Source organism: Mesocricetus auratus, unplaced genomic scaffold, assembly GCF_017639785.1.
Source record: "Mesocricetus auratus isolate SY011 unplaced genomic scaffold, BCM_Maur_2.0 Super-Scaffold_100691, whole genome shotgun sequence".
NCBI lineage: Eukaryota > Metazoa > Chordata > Mammalia > Rodentia > Cricetidae > Mesocricetus > Mesocricetus auratus.
In genome coordinates, this window is record NW_024429267.1 from 18,099,086 (window position 1) to 18,119,223 (window position 20,138).

The 20,138-nt window shown below is 40.7% G+C and overlaps 1 long non-coding RNA gene and 1 pseudogene across 1 annotated transcript in view; one reads left to right on the plus strand and one right to left on the minus strand.

Moving 5' to 3' along the window:
* Positions 1-7,658: 7,658 nt before the first annotated feature.
* LOC101836027 lies at positions 7,659-8,398 on the minus strand (annotated as a pseudogene).
* Positions 8,399-10,303: 1,905 nt separating this feature from the next.
* LOC110341561 overlaps positions 10,304-20,138 on the plus strand; it is a 50,654-nt gene continuing 40,819 nt past the window's right edge. Inside the window, exon 1 of the long non-coding RNA XR_002383526.2 lies at positions 10,304-10,381. This is a non-coding gene — a long non-coding RNA (uncharacterized LOC110341561). The remainder of the gene's footprint in view (positions 10,382-20,138) is intronic.

The following is a 20,138-nucleotide window of genomic DNA, read 5'->3' on the forward strand; positions in this document are numbered from 1 at the left end:
CTTAGTTTAAAATGTTTGGCATTAGTCTCTTGGTTTCTTTGTGTGTTGTGTGTATGTGTGATGTGGTATGGAGTGTGTGTGTGTGTGTGTTGTGCATACATCCAGCTGTGTATGTGCATATACTTATGCACATGCATTTGGAGCCTAGCGCAGGACTTTTGGTGTCTTTTGCTGTCATTCTCCACCTTATTGCCTTGAGACAGGGTCTCTCTCTGAAATGAAGCTTGTAATTTTTGCTAGGCTGAATGGTTAATGAGCTCTTGGTTCTGTTTGTCTCTGACCTCTAGTGCTGGGGTTAGGTATCCTCAGATATCTTTCCCTTTCTTTGTGGGTATTGAGAACTGGATCTGAACTCAGGTCCTCACACTTGAAGAGAAGCACTCTTCCTACACAGATCTTTTTTTTTTTTATGAACAAAATGCCTGGTGTGACTTTCTTTTTTTTATTTATTTTATTTTTATTTTTATTTTTTTTTACTCTTTTTTTTAAAATTTAGATAAGAAACAAGGTTGCTTCACAAGTCAGTTCCAGGTCCCTCTCCCTTTCCCTCCCCTCCTCCCGTGCCCTCCCCACCCCCCGTTATCCCCTCGATCCCCCAGGGAGGGTGAGGCCCTCCATGGGGGTGTCCATAGTCTATCATTTCATATAGGGCAGGGCCTAGACCCTTCCCCAAGAGTTCAGGGTGAGAGTGCACCTCACATTGTTCTATGGGAGTCCAAAGTCCGTGTGTATACTTGGGATGGGTACTGATCTGCTGCCCAAGGCTCAATAGATTACCTAGGCCTCCTCACTGACACCCAGATTCAGGGGGTCTTGATCAGTCCCATGCTGGATTCCCAGGCTGATGCCTGGGATTCAAGAGTTAACCTTTGTCTGGTCAGCTGTTTCTGGGGGTTAAACCAGCCCAGTCTTAATCCCTTTGATCATCAGTCCTCCCTCTCTGATACTGGCTTTCTTGAGTTCAGCTCAGTACTTAACCAGCCACTAAATGTAGTTTCTGTTTCCCAGACTGTCTGGCCATAGGATTGTAGGCTGGCACTCCCCAGATCTATGTCTAAAATCCATATATGAGAGAGTACATGCCATGTTTCTCTTTTTGTGACTGGGTTACCTCACTCAGGATGGTTTCTTCTAGTGTCATCCATTTGCCTGCGAATCTCATGATTCCATTATTTTTTTCTGCTGAATAGTACTCCATTGTGTAGATGTACCACATTTTCTCTATCCACTCTTCGGGTGAGGGACATCTAGGTTGCTTCCAAGTTCTGGCTATTACAAATAAAGCTGCTATGAACATAGTGGAACAGACATCTTTGTTGTATGAATGGGCATCTTTTGGGTATATGCCTAAGAGTGGAGTTGCTGGGTCTTGTGGTAGGTTTATTCCTATTTTTCTGAAGAATCTCCATACTGCTTTCCAAAGTGGCTGAACCAGTTGGCACTCCCACCAGCAATGGAGGAGTGTCCCCCTTTCACCACATCCTCTCCAGCATAAATTGTCATTGGTGTTTTTGATTTTAGCCATTCTGACAGGAGTGAGATGTTATCTCAGAGTTGTTTTGATTTGCATTTCCCGGATGGCTAAGGATGTTGAGCACTTTCTCAAGTGCCTCTCAGCCATTTTAGACTCCTCTATTGAAAACTCTCTATTTAGTTCTGCAGCCCACTTTTTAATTGGGTCCTTTGCTGTTTTGGAGACTTGCTTCTTGAGTTCTTTGTAAATTTTGGAGATCAACCCTCTGTCAGATGTGGGATTAGTGAATATTTTTTCCCATTCTGTGGGCTGCCTTTTTGTCTTGCTGACTGTGTCCTTTGCCTTATAGAAGCTTCTCAGTTTCTGTAGGTCCCATTTATTAATTGTTGATCTCACTGTCTGTGCTACTGGTGTTATGTTCAGGAAGCTGTCTCCTGTACCAATTCGTTCAAGGGTACCACCCACTTTCTCTTCTATGAGGTTCAGTGTGGCTGGATTTATGTTGAGGTCTTTGATCCATTTGGACTTAAGTTTTGTGCATGGCGATAAACATGGATCGATCCGCATTCTTCTACATGCCAGTCTCCAATTATGCCAGCACCATTTGTTGAAGATGCTTTCTTTATTCCATTGTATATTTTTAGCTTCTTTGTCAAAGATCAGATGTTCGTACGTGTGTGGGTTAATACCCGGATTTTCAATTCGATTCCATTGGTCTACCTGTCTATTTTTATGCCAATACCAAGCTGTTTTCAGGACTATAGCTCTATAATAGAGCTTGAGGTCAGGGATGGTGATGCCTCCGGACGTTGCCTTGTTGAACAGGGTTGTTTTGGCTATCCTGGGTCTTTTGTTTTTCCATACAAAATTGATTATTGTTCTTTCAAGGTCTGTGAAGAATTGTGCTGGGATTTTAATGGGGATAGCATTGAATCTGTAGATTCTGGTGTGACTTTCAACCACAGTAAAGAAAATGTAGAATCCCTTAGAATTTTTTCTTTCAAAATTTGAAAGTATTTAAAAAATTATGCCCTCATAACAAACAAAATATACTGTCACTAAGAGGACAGATTTCTGGTTTTGTCATGGAACTCTCTGGAGAGTGAGGTGGGTGGTCCTATATAGCCATTTAAGTTTTTTAAAAACAGTGATATGATGTGGATTTATAGTTAAAATGTACCTTTTTTCTTCTTTAAAATTGTCTAACTGCTTGACCTGAGACTAGGCATACTCTCTGTCAGGGCTCTCCTCTTCGTAGGTGAGGATCTACCAGGTAGAACCTAGGTTCATAGCAGTCACTACTTAGCATCTCATATAAAAGACACTCTTATTAAATATTGGTTGCTGTGGTTGTGGTCCTCTCAATTAGGTGTTTTGGAGTTTGGTTGCGGGGAGACAGCATCTCAAAACCTATTATTTCTGAACTGGGAAGGAGCTGATGCGAAAGACCCCCAGAGTGGGGAGACCCTCACTCAAGTCTTGGGATAAGCCGACACCCCAATAATTCAAGAGAGACCGTTCTTGCTGCAAGCACATGAGGTTTATTCGGGGAACCAGTGCACTGGGGCCGAGCTCGTGACCCTCGCAGGGGCAGAGGAGTTCGACCCCTAGTAGCTGCAGTTGGGGGTTTTTAAAAGGGAAAAACTGAATTGGGGAGTTAGGCAAACATCATAAACATAACGGATGAGGAAGTTAAATGATATCTTATGTCGTAACAGGAAGGTTATCTCAAGTAAGCATTCTTTAGGCATTGTACAGTTAAACATTGAGTAGGAATATGGTGAGCTAGCTCCTGGATAAGGGAGGGTTATCTTTTAGGTTTATCTTGAGGTCTCCGGTTTCTCAGGAGAGGCAGAAGGGCAAGTCACTCTGTGATGGGCTAGTCGCTAGGGGTCTAAAAATGTTGAGTTGGGATCTCTCAGATGCTTTCTTAGAGCCCTGAAAAGTTCTTGTATCTCCTTTTTATGAGGTCAGGTGGGAAATCACGTTGTCCTGCTAGGATGACAAAGGTCTCTGTTGTTCTCAGTTTCTGTGATGGTGAGAGTTCTGATGCCTTGGTGAGAACAAGCCGGATCAGTGAGACTCTTAAGTGATGCTCTCAATACAGTTTTGAGGGTGACTGGCTCCCCTGATGGTTATTTCTACTATTGAACATACAAACTCTACCACATAGCAATTGTGGAAGTAAAATATCTATTTATGTGTGCTGTGCCATACTCTGAACATGATTCTTAAGTCTCAGTAAATGAGAAGAACCTAACCATTCATAAAGAATATGAAAAATAAAAAAAGCACATGGCAGAGACAGGTAGGAGTTATGGGATACCATGGAAATACCAAACCTTTGAATTCTAGGTAAGATGAAGTAGGAGAACCCCAGATCAATGGAAAGATCTTTAACAGATCCTACAAGAAAACTTCCTTCAAATGAAGGAAAGACTGCAGATATAAGCAGCCCACAGAACACCAAATAGACAAGATCAGGAAAAAAATTCCCCATGGTGTGTTATAGTTAAAATACTAAGTATCAGAACCAAGTGAGAATATCGAAGGCTATGAGAGAAAAACCAGGCATCGCATTCAGAGGGAAGCCCATCAGAATAACAGTTCTGTCTCTCCTTGTTCTTTCTGTCTCGCGGCCTGCTGACAGCCGCTGCTGATTGAAGTCTTCATTTCCAAACTTCGGCTAACAGGGACTGACTGCCGTTCATTGGCTTTGTATGAGACATTGCACATTTTCTGAAACATTTAGATGAATTACTTAGTGCTTAAAATCGCAGAAGAGAAGGGTGATGATGTCTTTTCCCCATTGTCCAAATGGGTTTGCAAAAGATGAGCCAAGTTTATATAGCTAATGATCACTTGTTTGGAACTGAACCCCGAATAGTTTGTTATTTTCTTATATCACCTCATTTTCCAAGCTATTGACCTACAAAAAGGAGTAATTAATGCAAATATAATTCTGTTTGGTCTCCTAAAGCAGAGTTTTATTAGGGGCTCATATGGTTTTGTTCCTAGTTCACCATCTCGTCCTGCCTCTGAGCAGCATCTGTATCAGGTGACTGAAGAACTGACTAAACTAGTGTCGAGAAGCCTTTATTTTATTTTATTTTTTGGTTTTTCGAGACAGGGTTTCTCTGTGGCTTTGGAGGCTGTCCTGGAACTCACTCTGTAGACCAGGCTGGTTTTGAACTCACAGAGATCCACCTGCCTCTGCCTCCCGAGTGCTGCAATTAAAGGTGTGCGCCACCAAAACCCAGCTTATTTTATTTCTGCATAAGTCCTGCTTCTGTTTATTGTGGTTGTTTGTTTTAAAGCTTTGATTCTAATCTTAGTATTTGATATGCCAAAATCAAATTCAGTCATGGTGACGTTGATCCAATATCTAAAAATTTCAGAGTGCTACATCCTCCACATATAGTGGAGACATTAGCAAAACTGGCATTACACTATGGTGTTTTGTTTTCGAAACTGACTTATAGGTGGGGTCTGTTGCACAGTGGATAGCACATTGGACTTCTAGTGTGACCAAGAGTTTCAAAACCTACTTACACACGTGATTAAAATAGTTCAGTTTTCTGATTAATACTATTTTCTCTATTCAAAGACGCTTTTCATTCCCATACTCTTAAAAATGTGCATTTTGGTTGATTTGGGTTTCTCTAGTGGACTAGTGTAGCTAGGGATCGGGATCATTCAGAATATGAAAATCTTCCTCTCTGGCTTCCCACTGAAACATCCACTATTCATGTCACTTGTCATTTCTGTAAATATTCAATTGGAAATTCTGTACCTTATGATGCCTTGACCATTTTCCCTTAACTCTCAAGCTAATAATGATGATGGCAAGAAATAGATCTCTTGGTTTCTAATGTCAGGGGGAGGGGGGAGGGAGGAGAGAGGATTAAATATACCATTTCTGTTTAAAGTCAAAAGAAATAAGCACATGGTGATTGACTAGATCAACAAATTTAATATATTAGGGTGGTGTATATGGTGAGTCCTCAAGAATTGCACTTACAAAGGGGATAAAGGAAAGGAAGAAATAGACTTATTTTTTGTCTAATGATTAATCACTCACTTGAAAGCCCCAATCTTTATCCACATTCTTATTTTTGTTCTAAGCAAGGTCATATATACATTCTTCTAGTGAATTGGCCTTCAGCCCTGTCCCTGACATTTGCTGATCATGAACAAGGCATTTACCCTCCTCAGTAATTTAATTTCTCTATTTGTACTAAAAAGATTGGACATATTAAATTCATTTCATTTGCTTCATATAATGCCATTTTCCAATGTCTAACAATTTCTGGAAAATTACAAGTACTTAGTTTCCTCAAATACTCGGTTATTCCACCAAATGATGCTGATCATTTTGGGGATTATTTGGTAAAATACATGTGACAGTGTTGAAGAATTCCTTCTCAAAGGGACTTGGTTAACTCATCAGTCAAGAGTACTAGGTCTGCAAACTGGCTAAGGCTTGGAAATAACATGAGCATCAGTGCTCTCCACTGCATGTCAGGTTTCTAGCCATCAAGCTGGGGATTTCCTGGAGATGTTTTTAGGACGGTTCTAGAAAGGCTGTCAGGCTGTTTCATTCCGAAGGCCACTGTGACTTAGTCATGCCCAAGAGTCCTTCATTTTGAATAATTCTGATTGTCACGTTGCCCTACTGCTTTTTATGGTGAGCATATCTCCCTTGTTTCTGACATAGATGGACTGCCTCTGGGTTTTTACTCTTACAGACTCCTGCTGCCTCCACCGAAATGTGGCAGTCACATTGATGGGGTCATCTTCTGTCATTATACTTGGTCTTCATAACACTTTGCGGAAAGACAGAAAAGTAGCCCTGCAACTACTCCCTCGTGCTACTCACATTCCTCATCCTTATTCTTCATTTCAGCTTGTCTCTGTGTCCCTAAGACTTATCACTAACACGCTTGAAATATTGGTATATGGAAGTATCATCAATTTAGTGTTACTTACATCTTTTATACCCATTATAGGGTCAATTTGAATTTTTATTTATTTTCACAGTAGTTATTACAGTATAATTAGGAGCCAATTCAAAGATTATATTTCTAGATATTCTAATTATTTCATTATTAGAAGGCGTATGGTCATATTTACTCTACTAAGCAGAAGTGTGCAGCAACCCAATTTCACTCATCCTTCAAAGATGAGTCAAAACCTCAAAGCATTGCTGTTGATTCTCTTTAACACTTGTGAATTTAAACTTCAGAGTGTACTGCTCACTTTTGCAGAATTTGGGTTTCTTCATGTTCTAAGGCCAACATTGAGTGTTTTCATGGACGTTGAATGTCTGGTTGGTGAAAATTTTGATGCTGCTGTTGATATCTTTCAATACAACTGCTTGGATAAGTGAAGTTTTCTTGAAAACAGAGTGATGGGAATCTTCCTGCCACCTTCTGCGTTCTCTTGGTGATGGTTACGCTTCACTTTAATGCTCTTCCAACTGCGCAGTTCCAGATCATTGTTGGTAATCTTGATAGGGGTGTAGAACTGCCCAGGAGACTCTCTGTGAGAATGTTTCTGGAGAGGTTTAACAAGGGAAGACTCATCCTGAATGTGGCGGCAGCCTGCCCTGGACGGGGAGGCAGAACTCATGGCTCCCACGTTCTGACTGTGCATACTGTGGCCAGGTGACTCATGTTCCTGCAGTCACAGTCAGAGCTGCATTCCCCACCATGCCTTTCCTGTCATTGTGGACCATACCCTCACATTGGGGCCAAAACAGACCCTTCCTTAAGTGGCTTTTGGCAGATGTTTTTTAACGGTAGTGAGGAAATTAACCAATATATTCTTCCAAACAAGTTTGGAAATACAATTTTAACTCCTGGGTGACCAGGTTCCTGCAGTGCCCCTGGAATGAGACAAAACCCAAAATACTACAATGGTTTTGATGAGGTTTTCAAAGAAAATTCAAGGTCAGAGTAGATGATTTTAAAGGAGTATGTGTGGATTACTAAGCTCAGTGCTATAGGAGCCAGTCTTCCACGCCACTAGGATCATTTCTCTGGGTTAGGCCAGGGTTTGAATGGCTATATACAAATGTATTTCTTTGATTGGTTAAATCATTGAACAAGATCCCTGCAATGAGTAGATTAGATTTAAAAGTTCATTTTTTTTTCTTAGAAAATTTATTTGGTAAAGGCAAACATCATCCAAAAATCTCACACTGGAAAAGGCACAGGCTTGGGATACAGAAACGTCCTCAGTCATTCGGTACCATCTGGACAAGCTCCTCATAGTTGGTACAGCTATTGCTGTCCTCATGCCTCTCCACCAGCATCTCTACTTGTTTCTCTGTCATCTTCTCACCCAGTGTGACAAGGACATGATGGATTTCAGCACCCAAGACGGCACCATTCCCTTCCTTGTCAAACACACCAAGGCTTTCAACAGAGCCCTCATAAGCTCCCTGGTCCTTGTTCTTGGACACAGTCTGCAGTGTGGACAGGAAGTGCTCAAAGCCCATCTTGACATTCATCTCCTCACTCTTGGGGTTCCCAGGACCTTGAGCACCTCAGTGTTGGTGGGATTCTGGCCCAGGTCCCTCATCCTGTCCCCGCATTGGCTGTACAGGATTTTGCCATCACCTGTTCGATCAGACAGCGGGAAAACCTCCTTGAATTTTGTGTTCTGGGACTCGGCAGAGTCTCACTTCTTGGTGGCTCAGCTCTGTGAGATCTCTTCTGGCAGTAATGGCCTGAAGTTCACACTCAAGCTGTGAGAGTAACAAGGAAGAGAAACCACTGGCTGGGGCTGGCGAGATGGCTCAGGTGGTGAAGGCTCCATGTCACCACTGAAGTGTATCCTGTAGTGTGTAAGACTGAAGCATTTGTGCATAAGTACCACGAGACCACTGTATGTAACTCATGACCCGAGGTGCTTGCTAAAATCAAGGTTAGTATCTTATGTCACTTGTCTTGAATCTGATACCCTGAGAGTCCAAATTGAAAATCTGTGCATTTCACCAGATCTTCCCAATGAGTCTAACATGCAGTGGCGACTGGAGTCCTAACTAGATGAAACCTGGTCTATTTTTTGCTGCTTTAGTAAAAACAAAACCAAAATTAAAATAAAGAACACAAAGCATCATCAACAACAACAAACTACCATTTTGCAGTTAGAGAGATTGGACTATGGTCCCTCACACTGGCTGCCCACTGAGTCCCAATGGTAGGTAAGTCACATGTATGATTTAATTCAAGTAAATAAGGGTTTCAGAATCTTAAAGTCCCCACAGTTTGTTAGCCATCTCATATTGGTCCTCAGTCGTTTTTGATCTCTCTATACAACATAACCTTTTGAAGAAGCTTTAATGTGACCCATCTATTAAGGAAAATATAGATACGACAGCCCAGATACGCAGAGAAGAAATCAAATGATAATAATGTATCAGTGTTGTTTGTACTCCAAAATGATTTAGAATATTATTTTTTAAGTGACAAAGTTAATACATTTAAAATGAAATTACTTTGCCAAAACAGTTCTTAAACTATATTTTCAGCACAACATCTGTTATGCTAATAATGTATTAATGTGATTGCTTAGGAAGTGAAGCCACAGGGACCCTGGAGAAGCCAGGAGGCATCTGAAGGCAAGTATCCAGATAGATTGAGTCCACCTGGTGGCACCTGCTTTCTCAATCTCTGTTCCAGCCATGCGTAGTATTCTTGCTCATGTGCTCTTGACCAATATCCTCAAGCATTTAGATACGTGGTTTCTGGAGGAAATATCAAATTTAATTACTTATGCCAGTTTGGTTCTAACACAGGCACACCTAATGTAAATCTAGTATCTGAAACTTTTTTTTGTTGTTGTTTTGTTTTTCGAGACAGGGTTTCTCCGTGACTTTAGAGGCTGTCCTGGAGTTAGCTCTTGTAGACCAGGCTGGTCTCTGTCTCAGACTCACAGAGATCCCCCTGCCTCTGCCTCCCCAGTGCTGGGATTAAAGCCCAGCACTGGTATCTGAGACTTTTAACTTTTTATTTTATATAATACTTTGGACCTTTGGAAAGACATCCCTTAAGCATAGGAGATTATAGCTAAATAGATGATTCCCTTGAGGACATCTTGCAAATGTGTTTTATGTCTGCAGATCTGCTGTTGTTTTCCATTCTTCACTCCTCTGTCCTGGAATGTATTTTGTTTAACAACCTTACAACAGTAGCAAAGAAAAGTCAGTCTGCCTCAGGCAGTTTGGAATTATCACAGAGCTGAAACAAAGAGGCTTTTTGTGGTACTGTTATGGCATGTTCAAGCTTTTACTATTTGATTTAATAATAGATTCTAGCAAATTTAAATATTTCAGGAGTTTAAATCAAGTTTCCATTTTATGTTTTGTCATAATATTTTTTAGTTATTGTTTTGGCAATTGCATAATTCATTCCAAGTATTTTGATCATATTTAAGTTCTATCTCCCCTCAGCTCTTCTCAGATCAGCCCCCGCCTTCCCACACATGCCCTTCCAATTTTTCTTTTCCTTTCCCCTTCATACCCCTTCATACCCAAGCTAATATGCTGCTGCAGGTGGGTTCATTTTATGTTTTTAGAATTGCTTTTATATTAATGATGTTCTGGATATGATCTTAAAAAACAAAGGTATGAGATTTCATGTCTCCATTGTTTCTTCCTAGAAAGAGATGTGGTAATTTAACCTCAATAGTATTAATCTCTTCATTGGTAACTTGATTCTATTTTGAAGGAAATACATTCATTTTAAGTTACAACACTGGAAAAATTTTGGTTAGAACATTTATCTTTAGTTAAAAAAATCTGTGTTTTTGTTTTTCCTTTCAAAGGAGCTTTGGATGCCAGCCAGGGAAAGAGGTAAAATACAAAGATCTCAAGGACCAGATGTTCTTCAGGTAGAAAGGGTAAGTGATATTAGTGGACACTAGGGGGCAGAAGTGTACTTGGTTAGTGAAAGATTTTTTATTTTGTCCTTACATTCTGCCAGATTTAGGGTTAGCTGGCTGTGATGAACAAACATGGTATCTTAAACAAATTAGATTCCTCCTACATAAGATATAGATAGGTGATTGCAATGAGTTGAATTGTGTCTCCCAGAAGGCATGTCCTTCCCTCCCCTTCCTACCTGTGATTGTAATGTTATATGGAAATAATGCAGGCTTTTAAATTGAAATTAGATCAGACTTGGGTAGGGAATGGAGGTAGAACAGGAAAGGGGTGGAGGATACGACTCCAGAGGTTAACGCATGAAAGAAGGGGGCGGTAGTGGAAGACTTCACTCTTCCCAGGCTCTGGCTACTTGTAGGATACACAGCCTGTGCAGAAAAAAGATGTCATATGGAACTGGCCCATAAACCACCACAGGACCCTCTCCCTATCTCTTTTGCAGCAGGATCCCACTGCGGTGCAATTCCAAGCCCATCCGTTTTTCTCTTTTACTGTGACCTATCCCCTTTCCTGTAACTATGTGTCTCTACAATTCGCTATCAAGAGATACAGGAACTCGGAAAACTACAGCAGGGGCCTCTGAACTGATGTTGGTAACAGTACTCACGAATCCAAAAATTGTGTTCTTTTTTTTAGGAGGGAAACTTGGACTCTAAGACACACGGGGCTGTAGTGTGAGGTCAGGATTAGAAGGAATTGTCAGTAGGCCAAGAATTGCGAGTGTGTGGTATAAAAATGAGAAACTGGAGACTTAACTTCTGTGAACCATTAAGAATTTCTTAGAAATTCTTAAATTATAAATTCTTATCGCTGCTTTTGAAATACACATAAATCTTTTTTAAAAAAGAAGAAACAACCATTTGCCAGTTTTATCCCCACCAGGAATGCAGTTGCTGAGGAAGACAGAGCCTTAATTTTCTTGAGAGAGCAGGAGTATAGCTTCAGGAGACACTTCTTTGCTGAAGAAACCCTACTGAGGAAGAATCACCATTCATGCCAAGAAGATTTACATTCATTTTTAATTTGAGTAAATTGAATTAGCAAACACAGGTGTCCATCCCAGGTGCCAGGTGAGTGTAGGATATGTGACCCTAGGTGATGTCAAGTCCTCTTACTTGAGGACTTATCTTGAGAACATGAGTGGAATGAGTTGTGCTAGCTTGGGTGTGTCTCAGGGTGATTTATTTTTCTTCTTCTGTCTCCTTGTGGACTACCAGTGATTGTTTTAGGATATTTGATTATACTGTGAAACTCCAAGATTGTGGTAATAAAATTAGTCTTGGATCAGGGGGTGGAGCCGGCAACTAGTTGACAAGAATTAGCCATAGAGAGTGTGGAGGACCAGGGACATGGATAGAGAGGCTCAAGAAGGAGTAGTGAGGGATTTAGAGATCTGCGGCCTTTTGGTCAGGGATGCGTTGGGAGAGGGGGCAAGGGAAGGTCAGGTTTCTGCTTCTTTGATCGATCAGGTTTTCACGCTAAGATCTGACTTCCAAGTCTTTACTGGTAATAGAACCTAGATAAAACAGCAGGTAATGCAAGTCACATTCTTGCCTAATGCTAATTGAATAATAGCGTTGCTTTCTGTCACTTCTATCTTCTTTGAAAACATTTTCTGAGATAGGATAAAACATTTCTTTTAGTTGCATTTCCCCCAAACCAGGGCAGACTCTCCTCTGCATACCTTAGAGGTATCATGGCCTGCCTTCAGCTCAGTTTTGAACTTACAGCCCCCAGAACATGACAGAACAGTTGTCTGTCTTTTCAGATCCTTTACTAATTTGTGGTAATTTGTTACAGCTGATGTAGGAAAAGTAACACAGTTATCCAGGTCTGGCATATCAGCTCAGCACCAGAAAGTCTGTAAGAATTGAGGATTCTCCTGACTTTTGTTTGGCTGTTCCTAGGGCACTCTCTTTGTCCTAATGGTTAGAGATGGAGATCAGGGTATATTTGAATCCAAGCTACAGGATGGAGGAGGCTAAAGGAAGAGGGAAAGGGCTAATATCAATCTTGTCTCAAGGAAGGTCCTTGAGAGTCATCATAGGAACAACTCCATGGGGGCAGAGCTTAAAATAGCAGCTGAGCAGAAGGAAGAAAGGGAGTGATAAGAGCCATTTGCAGCCAGCTGTTTCCAAGGCAATATTTGGAAAATATGAATGCCAACATACTGCCATTATCTGGTACAAATGGCACGACCCCTGTTCAATAATGTTCATTATGATGTGGCTAGCAGGCACCTCCTTTGTTGGGACCCCCTTATATTGAGACCCTCTTTGGGACATATGAGCCTTAATATGTTTACAACCTTGATACAAATAGCATAGTTGATGGTCTGTCATACCTTTTTACAAATGGCTTGGTTAGTGGTTTATAATAATAAAGTTCATTTAATTCATGCTCATAAACACGTCTTTGAACACATTTCCCTATCTTTTTGCAAGCACCCAATCTTGACTTTTTTCTGTCTGTCCTGATACATCTTTGAATGCTCCTGTTTTGTTTCTGCAAGGTGTACAGTTCAGTTTTGTTTGCTCTGAAGGTCATCATATGGATTGTTTTGACTGTTTCTAAGGCAAAAAAAGAGACAAGGATTTAAAAAATGTTCTTGGTACTAAGACAAACTATGTTTATTTACACATCTGGGTAACCCGCCCTTCTTTTAAAGTTTATCACTTCTTCTTTAGCTGAGAAGAGAATATTTTGCACTTTTAAGAGCTACTGGCCAAGTGCCTGTTAGTCTCTGACCTCATGTTAAGCATTGCTGGGGATTCTTACCTGCTGTATTGCCCGTTAGTCAATATTATTGCTCTCCAACAAAGGCCTCGACAGGTCAGCTTTCAGCTATTTCGACAGGATTTTTGTCTAGGAAGGTACAGGGTAAATAAATCTACAATCTGAGCAGGAGATGGAGGCTTTCAGATTTTAGTGAAGTATAATACCTTGAGATGGGACTTTCAACAGGAAGAGAAATAAGTGGAGAGAGACCATTAAAAGACTGTGTAACAGTAAATGACTCTGTCACTAATGTCTGGAGGCCAGAGGTTACGAATAGGGACCTGTATAGAGGTTAATACTGGGGCTTTCCACAAAAGACAATTTTTTGAGCAGAACCACAAGGAAAACTTAGGGAGTAGCAACTGGGGACAGAGATGCTGTAGTGAAGGAAGTTGATGACATCCAGGACAGGACTCCTGAGTGTACTGGTCCAGGAACTGTTCTCAGAACATGGAAAAGAAGCCCGACCTTCATGGAATGAAGTAAATAACAAGTTGCATGTAGCCTCTTAGGAAGTTGTATGGCACAGAGGAAAAAGGGCACTGGAGTAACTTTTGGAGGCTATAGAAAAGGATTTTCCAGTCTAATAAGACACTTGGTAGGGAAGGACAGATTGATGGACCTGGGTGAGGTTAAATAGAAGCCGACTAGAGTAGAGGAAGAAGCACAGGGCGGACACCCTGACTGTGCCTGTCAGGATCCTGTAATTTATGATGCTGGCCAAGTTAATTAGCTTCCATGAATGATTTTTTTCATCAATAAACTAAAGATCACACTGATGCAATAGGCTTTAGCATGATAGTAGCCTGGGGAGACATGGAAAGACACTAGAGCTGAAGGCTGTGAGAAACTGTCTAAGGCACTGACTTTATTTTACAAGGAAACGAGACCCTGAGGAGTAGAATGGCTTGCTTGGAGTTCTGCAGTGAGTTGGAGAGCTGGAGTTTACACATGGGGCTTTTGAGTCTTAGTTTTCTTCCATTCGGTCACAGAGCTGACTGTGAGGAAAATCGTACAAGTTAACCATTACCAGGGGAGTTCTATGATTGGCTTAAAACCGGAACTGAGTGTGGGCTGGCTGAAAAGGTGGACAGGGCAGCTGGTTTGAACTCAGTTTATATGAAAAAGATGTTGTGGATTTAATTTTTCCATGCGTGTAGCTTAAGCCAACAGTACAAGCTGGTGACAGAAAGGGTGATGATGGAGTGGATCAAGACAAGGAGCTCAAACCATATCAGAAGTGCTCCTTGCAAATTAGCCCCTCATCCATACTCCTTTACTAACCCAAGTATTGGTTCACCAAACACACACACACACACACACACACACACACACACACACACACACACACACACACAGAGACTCTCCCAACAGAGGGTCTTACTTTCAGAGTCACTGGCAAGTCAGTGTTGAGAGCAGAGGTCAGTGAGCAGGCATGGAGCTCAACATACTCTCTTGTGAAGACTCTTAGGGTCAAAGGGATGATAATTAAATAATTAGAGTGATTATTTAGACTCACTAAAATGTTTCAGGGGTAGTACAGAGCTCCTTCTACCTAAAAGATTTTAGGATTGACTCTGAAAGAGTCAAAACCTATTCAGGATCCATAGAGTGAACATTTTTTCAGACTGACATGACAGTACTCGTTTCTGCCGTTTTGGAACAGCTAAGTCAGAATCAAAGTTAACAGAGCATGGTGTCCTCCACAGTCAGACAAAGGCTGTAAAATGCCTTAGTGACCACAGTTTTTAAATGACTATTGAATTCCTGGGTATGATGCCTCCAAGTATACTGTTAAATACTCAACTGTTCTTGGGGACAGCCAGTTGTCCAGCCAACTTTACCTATGGTAGCACCCAGATGCTGTTTCCCTTGAATCCTCCTCAGACCCTCACATAAGACTCCAGCTTTAGAAACACATTAGTGTTTCTAAACCTCACTGCGGAGCAGAGTTCTGTGTCTGCCTGTCTTGGATGCCTTCCCTTGATGTAATTTCCTGACAAGTTTGTGTTTGTAGGCTGTTTGTTTACCCTTGGTGGCCATTGCTGGATTGGGTGATGATATCTTGTGTAGGTAGTGTATCTGCTGGATACTGATACCTTTTACTGATTTGAACATGAGTGCACATGAATAAATTAGAATGGCATATTTAATGTGATTCTAGGGGCAACAGATTACGGAAGACATCAAATCCTTTTTTTCTTGTGATTTTATTATTTTTTCTTTTATTGAAAATAGACTTTTTCATTAAAATACATTGATTGTGGCCGTCCCCCTCCTCCACGCCTCTCAGTTCCTGTCCATCCTCCTCCCATCCAGATTCACACCCATTCGTTCTGCCTCATTAGAAAAACAGACTGGCTTCTAAGTAATAATAATACTACGATAAAGTAAGATAAAGCAAAAACAGACATATCAGAATAGGACAAAACAAACAGAAGAAAAATCACAACAAACTGGGAGACCACACAGATCTTTTCCATAAAGAACTTTAGGAAGAAGTAAAAGAAATATGAACACTAAGCAGAGGGTCCAGCGTTTCATCAGCTTTGGATGTTTGCCAAGGTCTCTCGCTGGTGGCAAAAATGTCTCTGTTGACTGTGTGCCTCCTCTGCAGTTGCTGAGGACAAGCCCACAAAAGCAAATGGCAGAATACACTCATGTGCTAAGTAAGAAAATATAGTTGAAGGGAGGCTGAAGTGGGAGATGGGAAATATCTTATAGAATTGTGTGGCAATCATGAGTATTGGTGGGGATGGCTTCACAGAGAGTCTAAAATAGAAAAATGTGATATTTATTATAAGTACATCTGGAGCAATGAAGGCTTTATAGACAAAAGTCCTATTCTTGGCAGGAAGTTGCATTCCCTGACCAAAAAGGTCTTTTTCCATATCTAATTCATTTGATTAAATCAAGGTTCTGAGTCATGAGGAAACATACATAGACACTACTGTAATCGACTTGGCAGTTGAAGATATTCTAAAGAGACACCGTGTCTCAATCTGATTGTCAGACTATAGAGACAGTGGACCCCAAAGAAGTGAGGATCTCCCCAGGAATCTCCTGCTGGGAGAAGGAAAAGGCTCCAGTTAGAGGGGATCTTGTTTCCCAGAAAGAGATTTCATACAGTTCTAACAACTTCCCAGAACACCGCACAGATGAGACTGAAGCCCAGACAATGATGGCTAATGGAGGGCGGGGCCACATCTTGACCAGGACTGCCAAGATGTGCAATCCTTGGCCCTCTATTTAAATTTTGATCTTGTTTCAGGACCCTGAAGACCAAGCCAGACTTAAGGTATTTGCTGGATCTCTTTGACACTCTTCCCAATGTGGTCACATTGTATAAACTTTTTTTCTGCTTTCCACTAATTGGCTCTTTTATTGGCTTATGGGTGGCTGTACCTGAAATGGGCCATAGATTGTAACTGGCAAGTTCAATATCACTACAGCTTCAGTAAGAGACAACTGTTACTACCTTAGTGGATCTTCCTCAATAGAAGGCAGTAGAGTCCAAAGAAAACAAGCAACTCTGTACTATGTACAAGATTTGATTTAATAAGAAAGGTCTACAGTCATTCTTCTCTCTGCTTGTATGCATGACAATTGTACACTTGCTCTGAACAGCAACATTTTTGAGTATAAATGTGAGATAACAAGCCTTTACAGGGCTTTAAGACTGTCTGAAAGAAACACTCAATACATGTATATGTATTACATATGTGTGTTATGTATAAAACAAATATTACTAAATTATTATCGAAGAAAAAAGGAAGGACAATTATTATCGAAGATGGGGCCTCAAAGACAAAGGACAGGCAGGTAGGAACAGAAAAATTTAACCATAGGAAGAATTACTTTAAGGTACATTAGAATTCTTGCTAAGGTGAGGTTAAAAAATCGCTACAGTTTCCAGGTGACAAAAAGCTGTTTGTGGAGAAGTAAGGCAAAGGTGAAGGGTCTCTGACTAGAGAGAGTGTGGCATACTGGTTCTCCAGAGAGGGGGCTAAGTCTCCAAAGCACTGTTTGGCTCTGCCCTTCAGCAAGTGCACCACCTGGTGAGCTAAATGGGATTCATTAACCGGCTTCACTCTTAAGAACCCAGTTACAAGCATTTGTTTCATCTATAGCAGCCAATGGCTGCTCAGTGAAGGGCAAATCAGGAGAGCCTAAGCTCTGAGACAGTATCCTGGTGTTGCAGATGGTGTTCAGCTCACCACCCGTCAGCCTACACCACCGCTCGGGTTTCCATGGGATGCCACTGCCCTTGAGTCTTTCCATTGTAATTAATTTCTGCCTACTCTTTATACTAAGATATTAATTATCTCACCTGGAAAAGACATCATCATTGCTTTCAGGGTTGGGGGTTTCATTATTGTCAAACACAGCCTAAAAGTGTCACTCTTAAGCACTGACAGTTCCTGGGGGCAGAGTTCTTTCCTTTGGACCATACAAAGAGAGGCAAGGCTACTCATTGTTTCATTTGGATTTTTTTCCCTTGCTGACTGACTACATTATAAAAAAAACTGAAGGATGTGTCTCTTATATTTTGTATTCCTTTAATGACTGTCTTGAAAGTTGATTAATAGGTAATTGCTTATTCAATGACTTTTTTGGGGGTACAAATATTCTAGTTGAAGTATGATATAGTAAAATAATTTATTGAAATGACACAGAAGAAGCATAAACAGAATGAATATTAGTAATTCTTTTTATTTACTTTGGCTTGAATTTAAAAGGATTTGTATTTTGGTGGGCATAATTACAAAAGTGATGTTTTCTCAGTAAGGCCTGGACTGGTTATTTTTTTATGTTTGACCAAAACTGCAGACACTTGGGAAGAGGGAATCTCACCTGAGGAATCACCTCATCATATTGGTGTATGGGCATGTGAGACGCATTTTCTCAATTGCGAGCTGAGGGAAGAGGCCCTCACTCCCTGTAGACCCTGGCTACGCTGTCCTGGGTTGTATAAGACAAAGAGTTGCACATGAGCCTGCAAACAAGTCAGAACTCACTGTTCCTCCACAGTGTTTGCTTCAGTTCCTGCTGCCCGGTTCCTGCCTTGGGCCCCTTCCCTGATTTCCCTCAGTGATGGGTTGTGGCATGGGTCTGCAAGATGAATAAATCCTTCCTTCTTCAAAGCTGATTTTGGTCAGTGTTTGTCACAGTAACCTTGATTCTTATCTAAATTTAAACTGGAAAATAAAATTAAAAAAAAAAAAGAAGCCAAAAAAAAGAAGCAAAAGAGGACAGACTGTATCATGTTTCTTTGTAAACCAGATGGGCTTTGTTTTGAGGCATGCCAATTGAAATAAATGCCTCTGTTCTTATTCAAAAGACAATATTGCATTAGTCAATTGATATAGTTGAGTTTAAGGAAAGCAACTCCTAGCTAGATTGTAATACATCCACTAGATGGCAGACGACGGCTGGAAGAAGAGAACCCATGGTATTTTAGGGAATTGGTTTATTTCCACTCAGTTGTTTCTGTCAACAGGTCTTGGTAATAGCACCTTAATTCTATGAAGTTTCTCAGCATTAGCTTTCCAGAGTTTTAAAAAGCGATTGCAACACACTCCAAGAACTGTACCTGCCAGAACATTTTCCACTACCACATCTAACCGTAGGCTGACCTTTCATGCACAGTAATTTTCTTAGACCATAATATTGTCCTGATCTAACATGGAAATCAAAAATACAACAATGAGGAAAATGCATTAGTTGAGTAAGTGGAGAACACGCAGTTTTTATTTATGTGAGCAATGCAATTTAAATGTGTCTAGGAGTGGTTGCTTTTGAACAATGGAGAGTGAATCCAGTTCTGCTCATCTGTGTGTCAGTGCTCTGAGTGAGTGTCGTGAGTACTGGCTCACATTTGTTAGTGCTTGCACTTGACACGTCTGCTGAGTGTTTGAGATCGAAACTATGTCTGTGCAATCTCCATCTCTGTGCATTTATTCCACAAGCAGTCAGGAAGATAGTGCAGGGGGACTGGCTAAGCTCCCTCTAACACAGTTAAGGACATTTTCTTTCTTTGCTGCATTGTTCATATGTGTTCTGTCTTTGTAGGGATGCCAATAGGGTTCAAATATGAGCTTCATTGTATGACTAAATTAAATGAAATAGACTACATTGGAGAGCTGTGCTGGTTACCTTGTTATATTTAGAGCTCTTTATTTTCTCATTGCTATGAATGGCACTTGAGAGAGAAGGCCACCCAATTAATTATTCCTTTCCATGTAAGTGTAGTCTATATAAAGCAGATGTTATTTCATATGGTCCCATTATGAGCTTTGCATCTCTGCCTTTAACCTTGGCATCTATATCCAGTTTAGTTAACTGAAAATGAAGCTCTAAGAAGGGACCATTAAATTTTAGTTAACAAAACTTGACAGAAAGACCACTTAAGTGTTTTTTTGTCAGACAAATTTTGAAGTTCAGCAGGATAGATTAATACCATGGGCACTGCACACCTGTGGCCCGAGGTTCCTTTCTGGTTGTTGAGCATTACACGAAGAGCAAAGAAAAAAAATAAATGAGGGTCAAAGGAGTTTCTTATTAAAAGGCAGAGGCTAACCCTTCCTGCCCTCCTCATCTGTTAGAGATGAAAGCACAGGGTCTCTGAACTGGACTTCCCATGTTCCCCATTCCACAGTAAAAAACACTATTTGATTTTTCTGCACTTAGAACTCAATTTAATTCCATACACATCAACTTCCTTTGAAATCAATGGTCTCTAGGATAAGCAAACAGATGACTCAGTAAAGAGGCTTTTTCCCAGTAGCAACTGATGTTCTAACAGTAATCATCTATGACAAACACTGTTAATTTTTGTCTAAGAAGAAATTAGAATAATTGAATGGCCATTAATACACTTATTATTTAACAAATGTTTACATCATGCCTAATCTTGCAACCCCCAGTGCCACACAA